Raw genomic sequence first — 18,062 nt, forward strand, 5'->3', positions numbered from 1 at the left:
ATATTACGAAATGTCGATGAAATAAAGTTATGGCAGCCTACCGAAAGTACTAGAAAGAAATGGATGGACTTAGTCAAAAATTGTAGTCCCATCTGAGATTATAAGTAAAGTTAACATAAATAATGTCTAAAAGAGGAAACTTAATCTCAAATGAGATAAAAGCAGCGTTTCATAGTTATATAACTTAGTTATTGTATTTTTCTTTATGTTCTTTTATCTTTAACTATTTATCTAGTATGGCAATTATTTCTTTCAATGTTAATGTGTACTATATTGTTTTATTGCGTTCATAATATTATAATTACTCCTTAATCACTTTATGAGTTCTATATATATATTCGTGTAGTATGTTTATTCCGTGTTTACATTTTAATGAACGCTAAACGAAGGTAAATGGATCAACTTTAATAGAGAATATGTTTATATTTAACTTTTTATAATTATGCTCAATTTCCTGGATTAAACTATATACATTATATTAAATATATCCCAATGAATGTAAAATGAATTGCACCGTATTATTATTGTCATGTTTTGTTGATGCACCTTGTTATCAATATCATAACGTGAGACTAAAAAATATGCTTAATTATGAGATTAATATATGTGATATTGATGTAAAATGTAATCTTAGATATATACAAGGGTCGTTCAAAATGTGTATTCTCTTACGGTTCAGGATTCTTTTCATTTATTGTTGATCAATAAACGAAATCCATGTTCGTGACGCCATATACAACGGTATGTTGTATGTTGTCGTATGTTGTATATTTTATTATTATGTTGTACTATTATCTATCTGTAGTGGTCTTAGGAATAAGATCAGAGGTGCAAGAACGGAGCAGATTTTGTAAAGGAAGAAAAGGAAATTGTAATGAGTATTATTGTTCCTTAGTTACGGTGTTAAATTAAATAAATAGAAGGATGATAGATTGAGGATTAGGAAGTTCTCAGAACTACTGATGTTAAAGGAATTATAAGTTTGTATCCTGAACACTAAGCGAAGGTAAAAATAAATAATATTTACGTTTTAATGTTCTTTTATATATATTATGGTTCAAATAATATTTATTAAGAACAACGGGAAAGGAACAAAATATAGAATTACTGTTCGAATGTCTTTAGAGACCTACAGCATCGTGTTCAGATACGCTTGAAGATCGATAGTCAGGATTTCCAAAATGTTCTCTAGCAGGAGCGTAAGTACAGAGTGGCTGAACTGGCAAGTGTCCAGGGGTCTACAAGATGAAGGGGACCCACTCATGATCCAGTGCAAATTTTATTCATTTATTTAATATGAATGCGTTCTTAACATTAAAGAGATTAAACTTCAATATTCACTTTTATAATTATATAAATAGATGTCACACTTAAATCTTATGTTATTTCCGTAACGAACTCGTAAGATATCTATCTTAAGTGTGGGTACGGTAATATAATAATAAACTAATAGTGTCTATTATTATTATTATTATTATTATTATTATTATTATTATTATTATTATTATTATTATTATTATTATTATTATTATATCATGATAATTACAAACTTTTAAAAAATCTGAGGAACACAATGTGTCAAGGTAAAATTGGAAGAATAAAACGTCTTTCCATCAAGCAGATCCTTGGAAAGGCAGTTGGACTTTAAAGAAGTAATAGAAAATTTTGACGAAGTCAAGGTGAAAAGGAGATAACTTTAAAATATAAAAATGTTATCGACCACTGCATTTATAAAATAATTAACTGAGAAACAAATTGTACATTTTTGTAAATAAATCGTATTTAGTGTTGCGTATTTCTATTATGCAGGATGTAAAAATAACTTACGTTAGTTATTGTAAAATTTGTAAGGATGCCAATTGTCAAACACAGAAGCCAGAAGAGGGAAAAGCCATCATACAAGTTTGTCAAGGGTTTGCAAGCCATGAACCCCGCACCCGTCATGTATCGTGACACGTTTATACCAAAGATGCAAATAACCACTCGCCCACTCGCCCGGGGCGAGTGGTTCATCGGTGCGGGCGAGTATTTAATATCATACCGAAGGTAAGTAAATGATTTCTATTTTGGAATTATGGGCTAGTAGCTTTTTTCCTTGGACTAGTAAAATTTTGTTGCTTATTTGCATCCCTGGTTTATACTTATCAAATTCCATATTCCATTACAATATTTTAACACGTGAGACATTAGAGCACAGTGGGTTTCGCGACACCGTGTATTTCCTGTATTACTTTTCGTCGCCCAAGTTCGTTCGTCCTTATCGAATCTTTGTCCCATCCAACTAATTTTACTTAATTCTTCCCCAAACTCACATTTCGAATACCATCACTTGTTTTTAATTGCTCTTCCGTAATATATATCTTTCTGCCTTGCATAACACAATACTCCACACTAGCGCATGGTGCAGCCTCACACAAATACGGTATCCTTTAACAATTTCTTCAATGCCGGTTGAGTATGCAGATAAGTTGAAGTATAACAGTGCTTTACTCAAAGTTTTGTTCTTAATTTTTTTAAAAAAAATCTGAAAACTAATCGCGAGAGTGAAAAATCGGATGCACTGTGACCGTAGGCTAAGCTCAAATCTGGCTCTCAAGGGGGAGTGTTTTGCGAATGTTGAAATTATACAAGCGAATGTGACGGTAGTGATGAACAATATTCTAGTAGACGACTTTCCTAAGAGTAAAGACATGTCGGAGATACCTCATGGTGGAGATCGAGGTTTAAGTCGCGGTCGCTGCCTCGATGATGGCACAAGAACATGGATTCAAATGGGTAAGCACATGCGGGATGTATACGGCCTATACGCTACATCGCGACCTAGAGATCGACCGCGATGGTGAATTAGTGGTCGCGATGATAAAACAAGTGAGTTTATTTTTACATCGATGTTCAGTGGAAGCACAGCTGTGGCTCGTGTTCTTATTGGTTCTCCTTGAAGAGTCGCATGGAATAAAATCTTCATTTGTTCAGAATTTTGTCTACAAAGGATTGTGTCTATGCTCGAGACGCTTTGCTGCATTGTTAAATTTGATTATAAAATACATATTAATAGTGGTAGTGAGGAATGTTCTAGCAATATGGGATAAGATGCACAAACAATACCTACTATAATAGGCACGTTTTAAATAGAGAATCGAAGAAAACAGCAACTCAAATGAGAATGTCATGTAAGCTATTCATATTTATTTGAGAATTAATTCTGTAACTTATTACTATATAAGGCAGTGGCAGTTACGGGGAGGGTATTCGGGCGGCTGAAACCCCCATATTCCGGAATATCTAAAGAAAAAGAAGAAGCTAGCGTCATTCACATATGCTTAAAATCTTCGAGTCCCCCCGTCCCCCAATTCCGAGATTAATAATAATAATAATAATAATGATTTCTTCTAAATTCGTTACTGATATAAGTTAAATAAATAGTTGTAAAGACAGGCACGTAACTATAAGGATGCAATGTCGAATAATGGAATTGCAATGACGAAGCTTCACTTGGGGAAGTTAATACCTCCTCCACCCCGAAAACTGGAAATATAGCTGTTTATTATTTTACTGGGAAATGATTTTCTTGCCCGGGTGCTGAAAGAGGACACTTCTTCAAGGCAAATAATAAAAAAAGTGTAAAAGTCTTTGATTTGTTTATTGGGATAGATAAGGGATGAGACTCAAATATTTTTGCGAAACACGAAACGAGACTTCGACATTTCTCATGTCTTGTCTCGCGTCTATCCCTATTTATACATTGTTTGATCGTCTGAATTTCAAAATGTGGCTTTGCAGTGATTTTTATACACTGACGGAATAATTTCACACGCGTCACACCAATGTTTCTCCAGCTGCGACTGATGGAGGATCGTAATACCTTGCTGACAAAACACTGCTTCGCAAACAGAAAGAAAACGACCCGCTTGGGAGAGTAATACTCCCGGAAGTACGTTTTTTCGCGCGCTACTCTAGCCAGCTGTTTTACGCGCTATCTTAGCCAGTTGTTTTAAGTTGGTCACTAAATTTATATCATGGAGTACAAGGGGAAAAACTAGCCCTATATCATGGAGTACAAGGGGAACAAAACGAGTCCTGTGGGGCTTCTAACCCGTTCCTACTACTACTAACTTACTACTCACTTTTTTGAGTATTATTTTCATATTATTTTAATTTAAAAAATGTTATAAAAATGTAGAAAAAAACTTTCCTCGGGCCGGGTTTGAACTCACGCCAAAAGATATTTTCGTTACTAGCATATAACGCTAACCCACTCGGCCACGAAGACCGACAACAACAGTTGATTGATTTCTGCTATTTAAATGCAACGTTGCAAGAAATGGATAACGCCAACCAATCAGAACTGTGTTTTTCGTTCCTACTTTCGGAAGCCGCACATGGTAGTGTTCCATAATGTTGAATTCGATATTTTTGACGGTAGAGTTCGTTGACGTTTTTTTAAAAAGCCTTTTTAATTATGGTCTCTTCAATTTAATTATTCTTTAACAATATCAATGTAGAAGTTTTGGATAGCCTATGTTCAGGAGTATATTTGTATTTCTTAACTGCATTTTGAGGTCAGTATTTGTTAGTTGTATTTGGTAGAAAATATATAGTATTTGATAATAGAAATGAATAACAATTAAATCCCTAAGTATACACAAGGCACTTTCCTGTATGAATTTCTAAAAATTTAAGTAATATTCTGAAGAAGGGAGCATCTCTGTGCAGATGAGTCTGAAATTCCAACCGCTGCATCTACAGGTGACCTACGCTATTATTGATTTTTTTTTTTTTTTGATTGCAATAGCTAGAAAATAATATCAAGAGCAGAGGATGCTGAAATCAAGAAACATGGAAGAAACACTCCCAGACCCAAATCTTAATTTGTAAGATAAATAAATAAATAAATAAATAAATAATAAACCCTCATTACTCCAGGACCGTAATTCAATTTATGAGCTGCTTCTTTTTTCCTTTTTTTTATTAAAAAAAAAGAATCGTAATAGAAATTGTTTCATTTTCTTCATTTTACATATTTCTAGACGGACTTGACTGCACCTACTTCAACTTAACACATCTGAACTTAAATCCTGTTTTATTAGGCAAACTGCCTCCATCTCTAACACAAAAGTCATAACCAGTAATAATTTTTCTATCGTCTTTTTTCACAAATGGTTCACTATCGGATTAGCAAGAGTAAGTATGGGTTAGTAGTTCTGCAATCCAAGGACCATCTCTACATGTACTTACCCAGTGGGGAAATTCTCCTTGTTAAGCTGCATAGATTCGTCTTTTATAACAACCTGAAAATAAAATGAATAAGAAACAGAATTAGTGAAAGAAGCGACGTGTACAGAATAGAGAGAGGAAAAAAAAAAAAAAACAGCTATCATGTAATCATGGTAAAAGGCCAAGTTACGTGACGGCGAGAGTGCCCTTTCCGTAATTGCAATCTGTTGTTCAGCAGATCTCACAACAAGAGAACAACAGAACAAGAGGGAGGGGCAGAAGATTGTGGTAGATTGTTTCTTCCTTCCGGGCACGTCCATGCGCCCACCTCCTCCCTTCAACAATGAAGGCGCGGTTTTCTTTGGCGGGAAAATGCGCATCACCTTGAAGTTTATACACAGTGAAGTCTCCATTTGCCAACCCACAATGACTTCGTTATGCGTTAGTGTGATACATACAGGGTGCTTCCGCTGGAACGCCAAAACTGTCGCAACTGGATTTGGTATTACTGCTGCCACATAATTGGTGGAAAGGCTAAACAACAGTGGCAAACAGACTCGTGTCCTTCAACTAAACCACGATGGGCAAACTACGGCCCGCACGCCAAACGCATCCTCTTCAAAAGTTCTATCCGTTCGGCGGTATAATTCATAATTTGACAAATATAACTTCTTAGAATCACTAGATCTAAGTTCAAACCACATTGTGAGGATCTCTTCTCAATATACTCACAGTTAGATTTATCTCATTCCCCTTCAACATCTTCAAAGCATTAACAGGGCTTGTAAGAAATTTTGGAAAAAAATATATATATATACATTTTGTCGGTAAATAAATTACACCATGCAACACACATTTGTATTTCTAGTAAGTGAGTATTATTTCCTGAAAGCTTATGTTGAGGAAATAAAGATTTGATACATTATTTACGATAAAGTTTGCTTTTGTGGGCTGGAGAAGGAATTTTCTAAATTTAATCTTGCTTTTATAACGTATGCAAAGACATGAGGTAAAAAAATAAACCAAAGGCTATGAATGTACTTATATTCTAACACAGATACAAAATCATCAGACAAAAACCTAGAAAGGAGTTGTTTTCCTATATTTGCATATATAATGCAAATCACTTTCCCGTATGAGGCAACAAATATAATCTCCCATCATATGTTTATTATATGCTCCTTGATAGCGTTGTTCAAAGTTGCAATATTCTGATGAAAGATTTCTCCTTGATCCTCAGTCCTACGACCCATCTTGCAGTAGTTTGTCACCAGAGTATCAATTGAGGCGTCAGAAGCCAAACCGATTAATTTATTTTTTGTTGCTTTTTAGTTCTACACATTTTTGACTTGGAAAAGATACATTCTTTCCAGAGGCAAAATCGATTAACTCTATTGTTTAACAATTTGACACTAAAACGCGTAAATGGTCTGATCACTCTATTTAAATACATTGGGCCTTATGCAGAGTCGTTCTAACGCGTGAATTCGACTAACATGTTTCCTGCAGAAATCAGGCCTTTAGTATGACGCTAATCATACGTCAAAACGACTCTGCATAAAGCCCATTGTAGAAAAGTTCTTACATGTACAGAAAACAGTTGCCGCAAATAGTATAATATATTTTTAGAAGAGGAATCACATGTGCTTATTTTCGTAAATATACTGATCATGGTCAACCTTTCTAAATATCGTTCCGGTAAGAATGCTTCTCCCATCCTGTATCCAGGCATTTCGTCTCCTGTATTACATTGTCCATAGCTTCCTGTGCCCAAACCGCCTCTGAAGACGCAACCATCCGCAGGAGAGAGCAATTGTTCCGAAGAGAGTGATGTCGAAGAATCAGATTACCCTCACGTAAATTCTGCATGTGAGAGAATCCATATTATCCTAAACAGCAGGACATTAATGATTTGTGTAGAGATCTAGGTCTTACAAAATCAAACGTTGTACTTCTAACATCTAGATTCAAGGAGTGGAATTTGGTAAATGAAAGTGTGCGAGTCATAAGTCCTAGAGGAAGCACCACCACACTCTTTCAGATTTCTTCACTCGTCGAGATGGACTGTTTCTATCATGATGTGTCAGGTCTCTTTGAGGCAATTGGAAGGAAACATTATCCAAGTGAATGGCGGCTGTGCATTGACAGCTCATCTAAAAGCCTCAAAGCTGTCCTGTTACATAACGAGAACAAGTATCCTTCTCTTCCTCTAGCTCATTCAGCGCAACTGAAAGAGGAATATGAAACCATCAAGATGTTGATAGAAGCCTTGCATTATGATGAGTATGGGTGAGAGGTGATTGGAGATTTCAAAATGGTAGCATTCCTTATTAATCTTCAACGTGGCTTCAACAAATTGCTCTGCTATCTGTGTCTTTAGGGGTGGTCACCACGGACAGAGTTCACTACGGGTAAGCAGATTGTCAAGTAAACCATTAGTAGATGCCAAGAAAGTGCTAATCGCATTACATTTTAAATTGGGCCTCTTCAAGCAATATGTAACGGCTCTTGATAAAGACTCAGAAGTTTCAAGTATCTTCGAGACCTTTTTTCCAGGCTGTCCGAAGCAAAGGTCAAAGCTGGCGTTTTCGCTGGATCTCAAATCAAGAAAATTATGCAAAGCCAGGAGTTTCCAAAGAAGCTTAGGAATGTCGAGAAAGACGTGTGGGACAGTTTCGTAGCTGTGGTTCGTGGCTTTTTAAGGCAACCACAGAGCTAAGAATTATGAAACACTAATTGAGCCGTTCAGATGCCAAACCGATTAACTCTATCAAACGAGATTTTTCAGTAGAGAGCATTTTAGTAACTTAGGTACAATGGGCCTTATGCAGAATCGTTTTGACGTATGATTAGCGTCACACTAAAGGCCTGACTTCTGCAGAAAACGTTAATCGAACTCTTTAGTACGGCACTTATCACGCGTTAGAACGAGTCTGCATAAGATCTAATGTATTTAAATGAGAGTGATCAGAGCGTTTACGCATTCTAGTGCCAAATTGTTAAACAATGGAGTTAATCGATTTTGCCTCTGGAAAGAATGTCTTCCAAGTCAAAACTGTGTAGTAAACAATTGTGGACATGAAACAATTGTAATAATTTATTATTATTCTTACATTTTTCTTCGTATTTTTACTCATTTTAACAAGTTTGTACTAGCGCCATCTACTGTTTACTTCACGAGTTTCGTCGTTTCTTGCAGAATTCTGAGCGTCGACGTGTCACAGACATTCTTCACGATAAGAACAACAAAAGCAAACTTTGAATGGAATATCAGGTGTTTCCCAATTACTTTCGTCATAAGGAATTGGGAAATTATAATTTTGTTCCAGGAACAAGAAAAGTTAAAATTTTGTTACGTAGTGTTATTGTACAGTGTCTCCCAAAAGTAATGGCGAAAAATAAAACCACAGATTCCTGGCACAAAAAAAAAAAATACTGTTTATATGACATATAGTTCGGAAATGAATAGGGGCAAAGCTAGACAACTTCGAATGCGGGGGGAAAGGAACTGCTAGCGGAATAATGATAGGCACTGGCGTCTCTTGCATGTAAAATTAAGGGAAGGGGGGCATCGAAGAAAGTGATTTAAATGTTAGTACCTCAGCAGAATTTTAAATTATATCACGTCGATTTGTTGTTTATTTATTAAACAGATGACTGTGATAGACTGAACAAAATTAAATTATCTAGCAGCTATTCAATAATATATTGAACAATAAAATAAAAAAGAAATCAACACAAAAATGCAAATTCACACATACAATAACGCAAGAAATACAAAATCATCTTAATGTACTTTGGTTACCTATTTTTTAATGACGATTAGACAAAAGATCGTCATGCGACGGTCACTGCTTGCAGTAAATCTGTCTGCTAACTCGTCTAGGCTGAGCTCTAGTAAATCATGATGTGTGGAACAGATGATAACATGATTCAATCTCGTCTGTATCATTGTGCTTCTAGTCTTCGAACAGAGCTAAAGCTCTGTTCAGCTTCGCATGAAGAAACTAGCAGCACAATCAAAAGACCCAATAAATTTTCAACGTTTCTAAACACAGCTCGAACTTCGGGTTCCACTTCTCGTAGTACAGTACTTTGCAAGCATGACTGACACAAGACACACCAGTCTCCTGCAGAAACATTTTCGTCTCAAGAGAAAATGACGCTGCATCTATTTCTGAATAATTTTCAAGTATGTCAACTCGTTCGACCACACCTGATAACAGCGTATCTTCTAGTTGCCGAAGGCGCAGGAAATCCGACAGAGTAAATCTTGACTCTAGACCTTTCACAGCTGCATCAATGATAAGCATAATATTTTTTTCCCCTATAATACGCAATGACATCTTCTACCGGCCCTGTGTACTTCCTCGGTACTCTCTTCATTCTTGGCAATGACAAGGGGTTCAAATTATATTTTTCTACATTCTCACTAGCTTCTTGCATTATCTTGTCAAACCTTTTTTCGTTGTGTAGGTTCTGAATATTTCCAGAAACAATTTCAACACCTTTAATCAAGCCTGTTACAGTTTATTTCCGACTTTGAAATGACTTCTTCAGAAGTTCCAGAATGCCAATTATTTTCTGTCCAAGTAACAAACCCAACAGCGTTATGCCAGTTTCAAAATGGGATAGAAGACCTGGAGCTCTTGTAAGCTGTTTTTCGGTTTCAGAAATACAACGTAGAGTTTCTAGTATAACATTATATTTAGTGATGAGCAAATGCAAGACCAAGACCAAGACCCGGCTGGTCTTGGTCTTGGTCTTGGTCTTGCACATGCGGTCTTGGTCTTGGTCTTGCACTGGAACCCTCGGTCTTGGTCTTGGTCTTGGTCTTGCACACCTAGTCTTGGTCTTGGTCTTGGTCTTGCAGACCCAGTCTTGGTCTTGCTTGCAAGAGTCTTGCAAGTTTTGCTTTTAAGAAATCTATGATTTTCATAAGTAAATTTTACTCTGGATATAAGGGATAATAAATCCTACATTGCGTCAATAGTAAGGGAAATACAATGTATGTTTCTAAATGTAATATATTTTACCTTTGTGTAAGTGTGATGATACTGTACAACATAGGCGATGACCTTTACTTTTTTTTTTCAATGGGTGATCACGCTTCACTACTTATAAGATATATCACAACATTTCGTAATATTTTATATGCTTTAACAGATCCAATACTCCTCTGGTTCCCAAACTGGGGAGGCTACCCCTGACAGTGAAACGCATGAAAGGAAACCAAGACGGCACAGATTACTGAAATACCATAAATTGCAAAATTATTTTTACACTAAAGGCGTCAGATTTTTTTCTTTCCAACCACGATTAGCTCATCTTTGTATTGAACAAACTCCCAATTAAATATTGAAATTTTGTTTTACTGATTCTAATATGTACTGTATGGGGAAGAAACAAGGACATTACGCAAAAACGATGAAACAATTAGACTTTCGAAATGTGGGCATGGAGAAGAAAGGAGAGAATCAGCTGGGTTGAATGGAAAACGAATGAGGTGTTAGAAATAGTAGCAGTAGAGGAGAAAAGAAGAATTTTAGATGTAATTAAGAGGAGGACATTGGCTGAGGAGGAACTGTATTATGAGGGACGTGCTAGAGGGAGGGGACGAAGGAGATTGTAGTTGAATAAAGATATTAAGACAGAAAATTGCTACGTTAAGACGAAGAGACTAGCTGAGGACCACAGTCATCTAAGCTTCTCAGCTGCAGCAAGTGACCTGCCAATAATGGCAGAATAGCTATTATTATGACGATGATAATATGTTTTGCAATATTGACCAAAAAAAGAGACAAAAAATTAAAATTATAATAATTAAACCTCTTAATATTTTAGAATATGAAATGAAATTAAATTTGTGAGTTTTACGTCCCACGTTTATGCCGGCTAGGCTAAAGGAGACGGTGATGATGAAAAATGAATGAAAATGGTGGAAAGAAGAATGTGGGAGGAAACGGGGGAACCCCGAGAAAACCCACGCACACGGTGTTTGTCCACCACAAAGTTCACTTGGCGGGGGCTGGGATCGAACGCGGGACCCCAAACACTAGAGCTGAACGCTCTACCACTGAGCCACCGCGGCCCCAATATTTTAGAATAATTTGAGTAAAAACTGAAAACGACTCAATTGTTTATGTCTTTTGTGTAAACTCAATTTATATAAATACTTTTGACCTACATTAGAAATACATAATAACGGCATCAAACTTCAAGCTATTTGAAATAAGTACGAAATCACTCTCAGTTGTGAATATAGATTACTTATTGTTGTATAATGTTATATCGTTGAATCCTAGATATGTCTAAGGCTATATAGGTATACCTAAGGGGGCTATAAGTTATATTGATAAACAATTATTCAACGTATAAGCATCCACCTATGAAATCAAACTTGCGGTCACATGCTCTAAGTTTTTGTCAATGTCATGAAAATGTTATTTCAATATTAAATTTATAAGTACACATTAAACATTCCCAATGGATGATTGAACCTCAGAGCCAAGGCCATACCCATGTAGTCGGCACCTATGGTGTACGGAATTGCCGATGTTCAATACTAAATTTCTTTAGTTTTGGAAGAAGAACACCACTAATATATTTTGAAATGAAATGAAATATCTGCTTTAACGTCCCACGATTATTACACTGAGGCTAAGGGAAACAGTGATGATGAGAAATGGTGGAATTAAGAAAGTAATACGAGGAAACGGGAAAACCCACGCACAGGGTGTTTGTTCACCAAAAAAGCTCACATAGTGCAAGCTGCGATCGAACCAGGTCCCCATGTACCAGAGGTGAACGCTCTGCCACTGAGCTACCGTGTCCATAACATACTCTACTTTATTTTTGCTTATCCACTTCTTATGGACACAACTATTCTTCGTATGATTCCCAAAATCCAATCATGGGCCGTCGTGAATGATCAAATGATGACCAAAGTAAATCAGACACTGAAGTTATTATAGCTTGTAACAATTCATAGAATTATGCTGTCGGTCGTCTCGTGAACAACCGATTCAAAAAACGACATACTGTAGCTATATGTTACAGGAGCAGATCGACTCACATGGATTGATTAAACTACTGGGAACACATTTACTCCGGTGGTATTTTTACTGGAGCGTAGAAGTTCACGTGAAAGATGTAATGATTTTTCCCCTTCCTTTTTACATTTTATAAAAAATCAAGTAGTACCATACTTGTGCAAGACTCTTGCGCAAGAGTCTTGGTCTTGGTCTTGGTCTTGCAGGTATGGTCTTGGTCTTGGTCTTGGTCTTGCATCGGGATTCCTGGTCTTGGTCTTGGTCTTGCATCGGGATTCCTGGTCTTGGTCTTGGTCTTGGTCTTGGTCTTGCATGCAAGACTCTTGCAAAAACTGCAAGACCAAGACTCTTGCGCTCATCACTAATTATATTAATCTACAATTTCTCGAATCTGGTCACCTCTGTATAACCATCTTCTAGGACAAAGTTGTTTTATTCTAGTGACATTGTCTATTGGAACTTCAGATTAGATTCACGTACAGCAACAAAATTTCCTCGTGCTATAAGTGATTGAGAAAACAAGACACCTAACTCATGAGCTCATTGCATTGCATTCACGAGTTTCCAAATATTACCCTGAAGGACTATTACTCGAAGGAGGATAAAAATATTAGACCTACATTAACAAAATGTTATAATCCAATGGTTCTTAATCTTCTTTTAGTCATGGTCCCCTCTGGGACTATGATTGGAGCTTTGAAACTCCTTCCAAGAAATATGGACTTAAATATAAGATTTTGTATACTTTATTTTACAGAAAATTGATCGTATCATACATAATAAATTACTACTGTGCCATCTAATACTAATAATTCTCAACCAAGACTGTAACCTAGCCCAACCTGTGTATTATCTTCGATTCAATTTGTTAACATTCATCTTACTTTCACGGACCCCCTGAGACAAATCAAGAACTCTGTTATAATTGTTTCACAGCCTGAATATTATATTCCAAATAAATATAATTATTATTATTTATATGCTATTCTGTCGTTAGTAAATAAATAAAATTAGAATTAAATATTACTACACAAAGTTGTTATTTACTAGATCTCTGTATGGTTTAAATGGAAAAAAATAATCAAAGTGTTTTGTCGTCTGCTTCATCTCTTTGAGTCGCATATAGAAAATCTCGTTATAGTTAAATTTAAGTATTTATCTTTAAAATAAAATCGAATTTCTCGTAAGATATTAGGTTTTGAAACATACAATTGATTCTTTGGTTTTGATTATATGTATAAAATGATCAGATAATATACTCGTATTTTCTCGTTCACAATTATGTTTGCTCAGTGAACATTATCCACATGTTTTTATACTCAGCTTCGAGAAGGAGACTAACATTTGAAAATAATTCCATAATATCAGCTTATAATCAACACGCATTACAATAAGATTTACAACAATATTCAATAAATAAATTACAGAATTCATTATATATTACTGAAAAAATCATAACATAATGATATGATTATTTCTTGCAACTACTGGTCAAACAAGTGATAAAAATTAAATTTTAACAATTACAAGAATAAATAACATTACATAAACAGAACAATCCTAAAGCAAATCACATAGTAGAGATAACTTTATATACAAATCAAATTTCTTCTTCTTCTAGCATAAGAAAATCAGATAACATAAAGGAAGGTGTTTTAAAGAAGAAACACAATTGTTGATAATGTATTAACAATTGTTGATAATAGTATATATGCGTTTCAAATATAAATAACCCTCACCACTACACCCATGTGATTCCAGTTCTCATTCTTGATATCTGAGCATTTGGGATTAAGAAATAAACACTTATATCTTGTTCTGAGAGATCATAAGTTTAACCCTGTAGATTTAAGAATTTCTAAAAACAAAGATGCTTAAACTAAAATTTACTGTTCCTGGGTATAACTGGATAAAAATTTACTGTTATATCTGAGTATAACAAACGGTTCAGCGAATTCGAAATATTTTAACGACCGGTTCTAGGGAATCTATGCGAACCGGCTGAGTAGCATCACTGAATATAGGTATAGAAAAGAAATCTGTAACAAAGTGCACGGCCCTTCATTTCATCATAATACAAAAGTCAAAATACCAGTCAAAATTCGCAACACACAATTTATAGCATTACTAGAAAACTGTTCTCAATGAAACACACAGCAGATGATGATGAAATGTTTCCGAGTCAAGTGCGGCAGGCACGTAGCCAGGATTTCGTTATGGGGGGAGGGGGCGTGACATGAAATACTGTGGTGTGCTCGATCATTCTAAACTATTTTATTGACAACACACTGATATTTTTCGTTTAGCCAGGATTTCGTAATGGGGGAGGGGGTACAAAAAATACTGTAGTTATCACACCAGAGGCTCGATCAATCTAAACTATTTTACTGGCAGCATATATTGGTTTGTTAGGGCAATAAAATGATAATGTGTTAGTAAGTACTTTAATAAACTATGAAGAAATCTCGAGTGAAAGAATACAAAATAAGTACACAGTATCTACGTTCCTTCCTCTGTTCATTCATATATATATATATATATATATATATATATATATATATATATATATATATATATATATATATATATATATATAAATCCTTTTATTATGACTTCAACTATTATAAAAAGTATACATATCCAATAATGTTTTAAAAGATATTTTACAATACCTGCATTTCTTTCTCTTTTGAATCATATGTCAACGGAACTTTCTTTCCACATAACTTTTTATCATTATTGTGTTTCCACATAACAATAATATCCATTTTTAAACTGCCCTACCCTCCGCTTCCTTCACACAAAGCTCCTCATAAAACTAACCAAACGCTTGCTGTGGCTTTTTTTTTTTTCATTTTTAACGCTGATTATTCTTTTTTCGTTTCTTTTTGTTTTATTCTTCCTTATTTTTTTCATTTCTGGTTTCGAAAGGTAGAGTCTGGATCCCCCGGACTCCCCTAGCTACGTGCCTGGTGGCAATAAGAATAAAAATTACATAGTTGTTGTTAAACAACAAAATGTTCTAATAGACGTCAAAATTTGAATGAGCATATATCATCTTTATCTCCGCCTTTTCCCATTTTTATATGGGGTCAGCGTTTTCATCTTTAATTTTTTCCTCTTCTCCCTTTTGTTCTGGGTGTCTTCTATATTTCATTGCCTTCCTCAAGTCATCTTCCATTTCACCTTAGGTCTTCCCCTCTTCCTTCATGTTACTTGCATCTTTCCAATTTTCTTTATCACATATTCATCGTTTCTATGTTCTATATGTCCAAACATCTCAGCCTCTTTTCTTAGAACTTTTTTAACTCAAGGGCCCACCTTAACAGTGTCTTTATATGACCGTTCCTTATGCTACCTTCCATATTAGCATTCTCGTCTCCATCACTTCAGTCTTCTTTTCCTGGGAGCTTGCGATTGCTCAAGTTTCACTGCTCTATATCATTGCCGAGCTTATTACCGTTTTAAATACGTAGGTTGATCAATAAAAACTGATCATCAGTGTTTATGAGGTGAATACAACAGCAAGGCACAGAAGGCGAAACATGTCTGTGTAATGGGGAAGTGACAAATAGATCGAGCACGTTTGAAGGCCATGACGTCAGGAATGTCACCTTGGCAGCCGTTCAAACACACGTAGTTTCAGTTTCGCATAATAGAAATGACACGCCAAGAACAGTACAGTGCATTGAAATTCTGTTTTATCATTAGGACCCTGAGTCCAAGCAGCAGAGTTCTGTGTGGAAATCTCCATTACCAACACCCAAAAAAGCGAGAGCGGTTGTATCTGCTGACAGTTATGGTCATTTCATTTTTCGATATTCAAGGCATGGTATACCAACACGTCGTCCCACGACATACAACTGTCACGAGAGTGCATTATAAGAGTGTATTGAAAACCCTCCAAGGTCACATTCATCGGAAACAATTACATTTGAAAGAAACAGATGGATGCTACACCATGATAACGCCAGGCCCCACATTGCCAATGTTATTATTGACTATTTTGCAAAAATCAACGTTCCGTGTATACCCCATCTTTAATATGGCCCTTATTTAGCCCCTTGTGATTTCTTTCTTTTTCCAACTTTGAAGAAACACCTCTGGGGACGGTGTTTCGCATCTTCAGGGACAGGCGATTTTGAAGGATCTGGCTTCCAGCATGTCTTTGATGACTGGCAAAAACGTTGGTACAAATGCATTGCGTGTAATGGGGACTATTTTGATAACGACCAACAACATTTGGAGGATTAGTACAGAATGTTTTATTCATTTATAATCATTATTTATTGATCAGCCCTCCGCACAACACCCTGTTCATCCTTCACTAGTTTACCCAGTCAGATCGTATTCCGTGTTGAGTTTCTATATGTAATTCTCCATTCTGGTCAAGGTATGACCCAAGGTATTTAAATATCAAGGGAGGTAGTAGCTTTGTCTTGTCTTGAATCCTCTTGCAAGGAATAATTATTATTATAAGCAGCAACTCATGCAGCCAAGTTGGCTACACCACTAAAAATTGTGATTACTTAAAAATTCGTTATGCAAAATGGCCCCCTCCAAGATGGACGATTAGCCTGTTATAAGTAAATTTGTTTTCCCACTTTTTAATGCAATAAGGAAGGAAAAGCGGCACCAAGCATATTTAAATTGTAAAACATATATTGGAGATTGTATTAAACATAAATTGTCTAAAGTAATAAACTGTTACAAGTAAAAAGTAATAAAAAATTGAGAGCAAAGCTCCTTTATACTTACCTACTATGGAGCCATCTTCTTCCTAGGTAGTAGCCTCTGTGTTGTAGCTAGTGATGTGAGGTGGAAAATTTTCCGTTCTAAACAAATATCAATGATCAAGTAACAATTCCTCATTAACCATAAAACTGATTGAATTCATGTATAGAAATGTTAAAAAGTGAAAGATCGTTTAAAGAATCTGAAAATTTTCATGGCTCAGAAAATTTCCGGTACTATGTAGAAACAAGTAAAACAATTTTTCATGAATCGAAAAGTTTACTGTTGTGTATAGAAAAATTGAAAAGCTTTTCATAAGTCGGAAAATTTTCATCATTTTGAAGCAAAAAGTAAAACAAATTTTTATGAATCTAAAGTTTTATTGCTCTGTAGAAACAAGTGAAAGGGATCGGAAAATTTTCATTACGCAGAGCCCCCAGCTAGCCAAAGGCTAGTTGTAATATATAGCTAGAAACTGTTCTCGACGTGGATTTGGCGCCCAGAAGAAAGGTCCATCTCTCTGACGTTGTCTCTTTTGGTTGGCTGGAGTGGAGTTGATTGTCGCTTTCGCCACCAATGAGACATGAATCTTCAACGTAACGTGGGATCCGAACCACATACAGGTTTCCGCTGGGAATCGAATCCAGGTCTCCCGCGCCGAAGATGCGTACACTAACCATAGCACGAGAAAACTCAACGTATCTCTTTATTCCAACGGGAAGTTATACATCTACTTCCTGTTTCAGTATCGAATTCGCATGGTTTCGAAGTCTGCCGTAATTTCACACTGTAAAAAGAAACTCATTTGCTTTTTTTAGAAGTAAATTCATAGGAAATTGGTTTAATTTTATCGTGATGATATGATTTAACAGACGCAAAACGATATTGTGCATTTACTGTCTGCACATTCCACTTTCAGAAAATTGGAGCTCAAAAATAATACAATATAGGTAAACTTAGTTCATTATTTTTATTTTCGTTACTGACTTTAAATTATTATTATTAATAATTATAATAATAACATAAAAAGCAAGTTTAAATACTTTTTAATTTATTAATTTG

The 18,062-nt window shown here is 35.6% G+C and overlaps 1 long non-coding RNA gene across 1 annotated transcript in view; it reads right to left on the reverse strand.

Moving 5' to 3' along the window:
- Positions 1-4,972: 4,972 nt before the first annotated feature.
- LOC145671947 (uncharacterized) overlaps positions 4,973-18,062 on the reverse strand; it is a 388,703-nt gene continuing 375,613 nt past the window's right edge. Inside the window, exon 3 of the long non-coding RNA XR_014128595.1 lies at positions 4,973-5,288. This is a non-coding gene — a long non-coding RNA (uncharacterized LOC145671947). The remainder of the gene's footprint in view (positions 5,289-18,062) is intronic.

This window comes from Thermobia domestica, chromosome 15 (genome assembly GCF_964235325.1).
Source record: "Thermobia domestica chromosome 15, izTheDome1.hap1.1, whole genome shotgun sequence".
Classification (NCBI taxonomy): Eukaryota; Metazoa; Arthropoda; class Insecta; order Zygentoma; family Lepismatidae; genus Thermobia; species Thermobia domestica.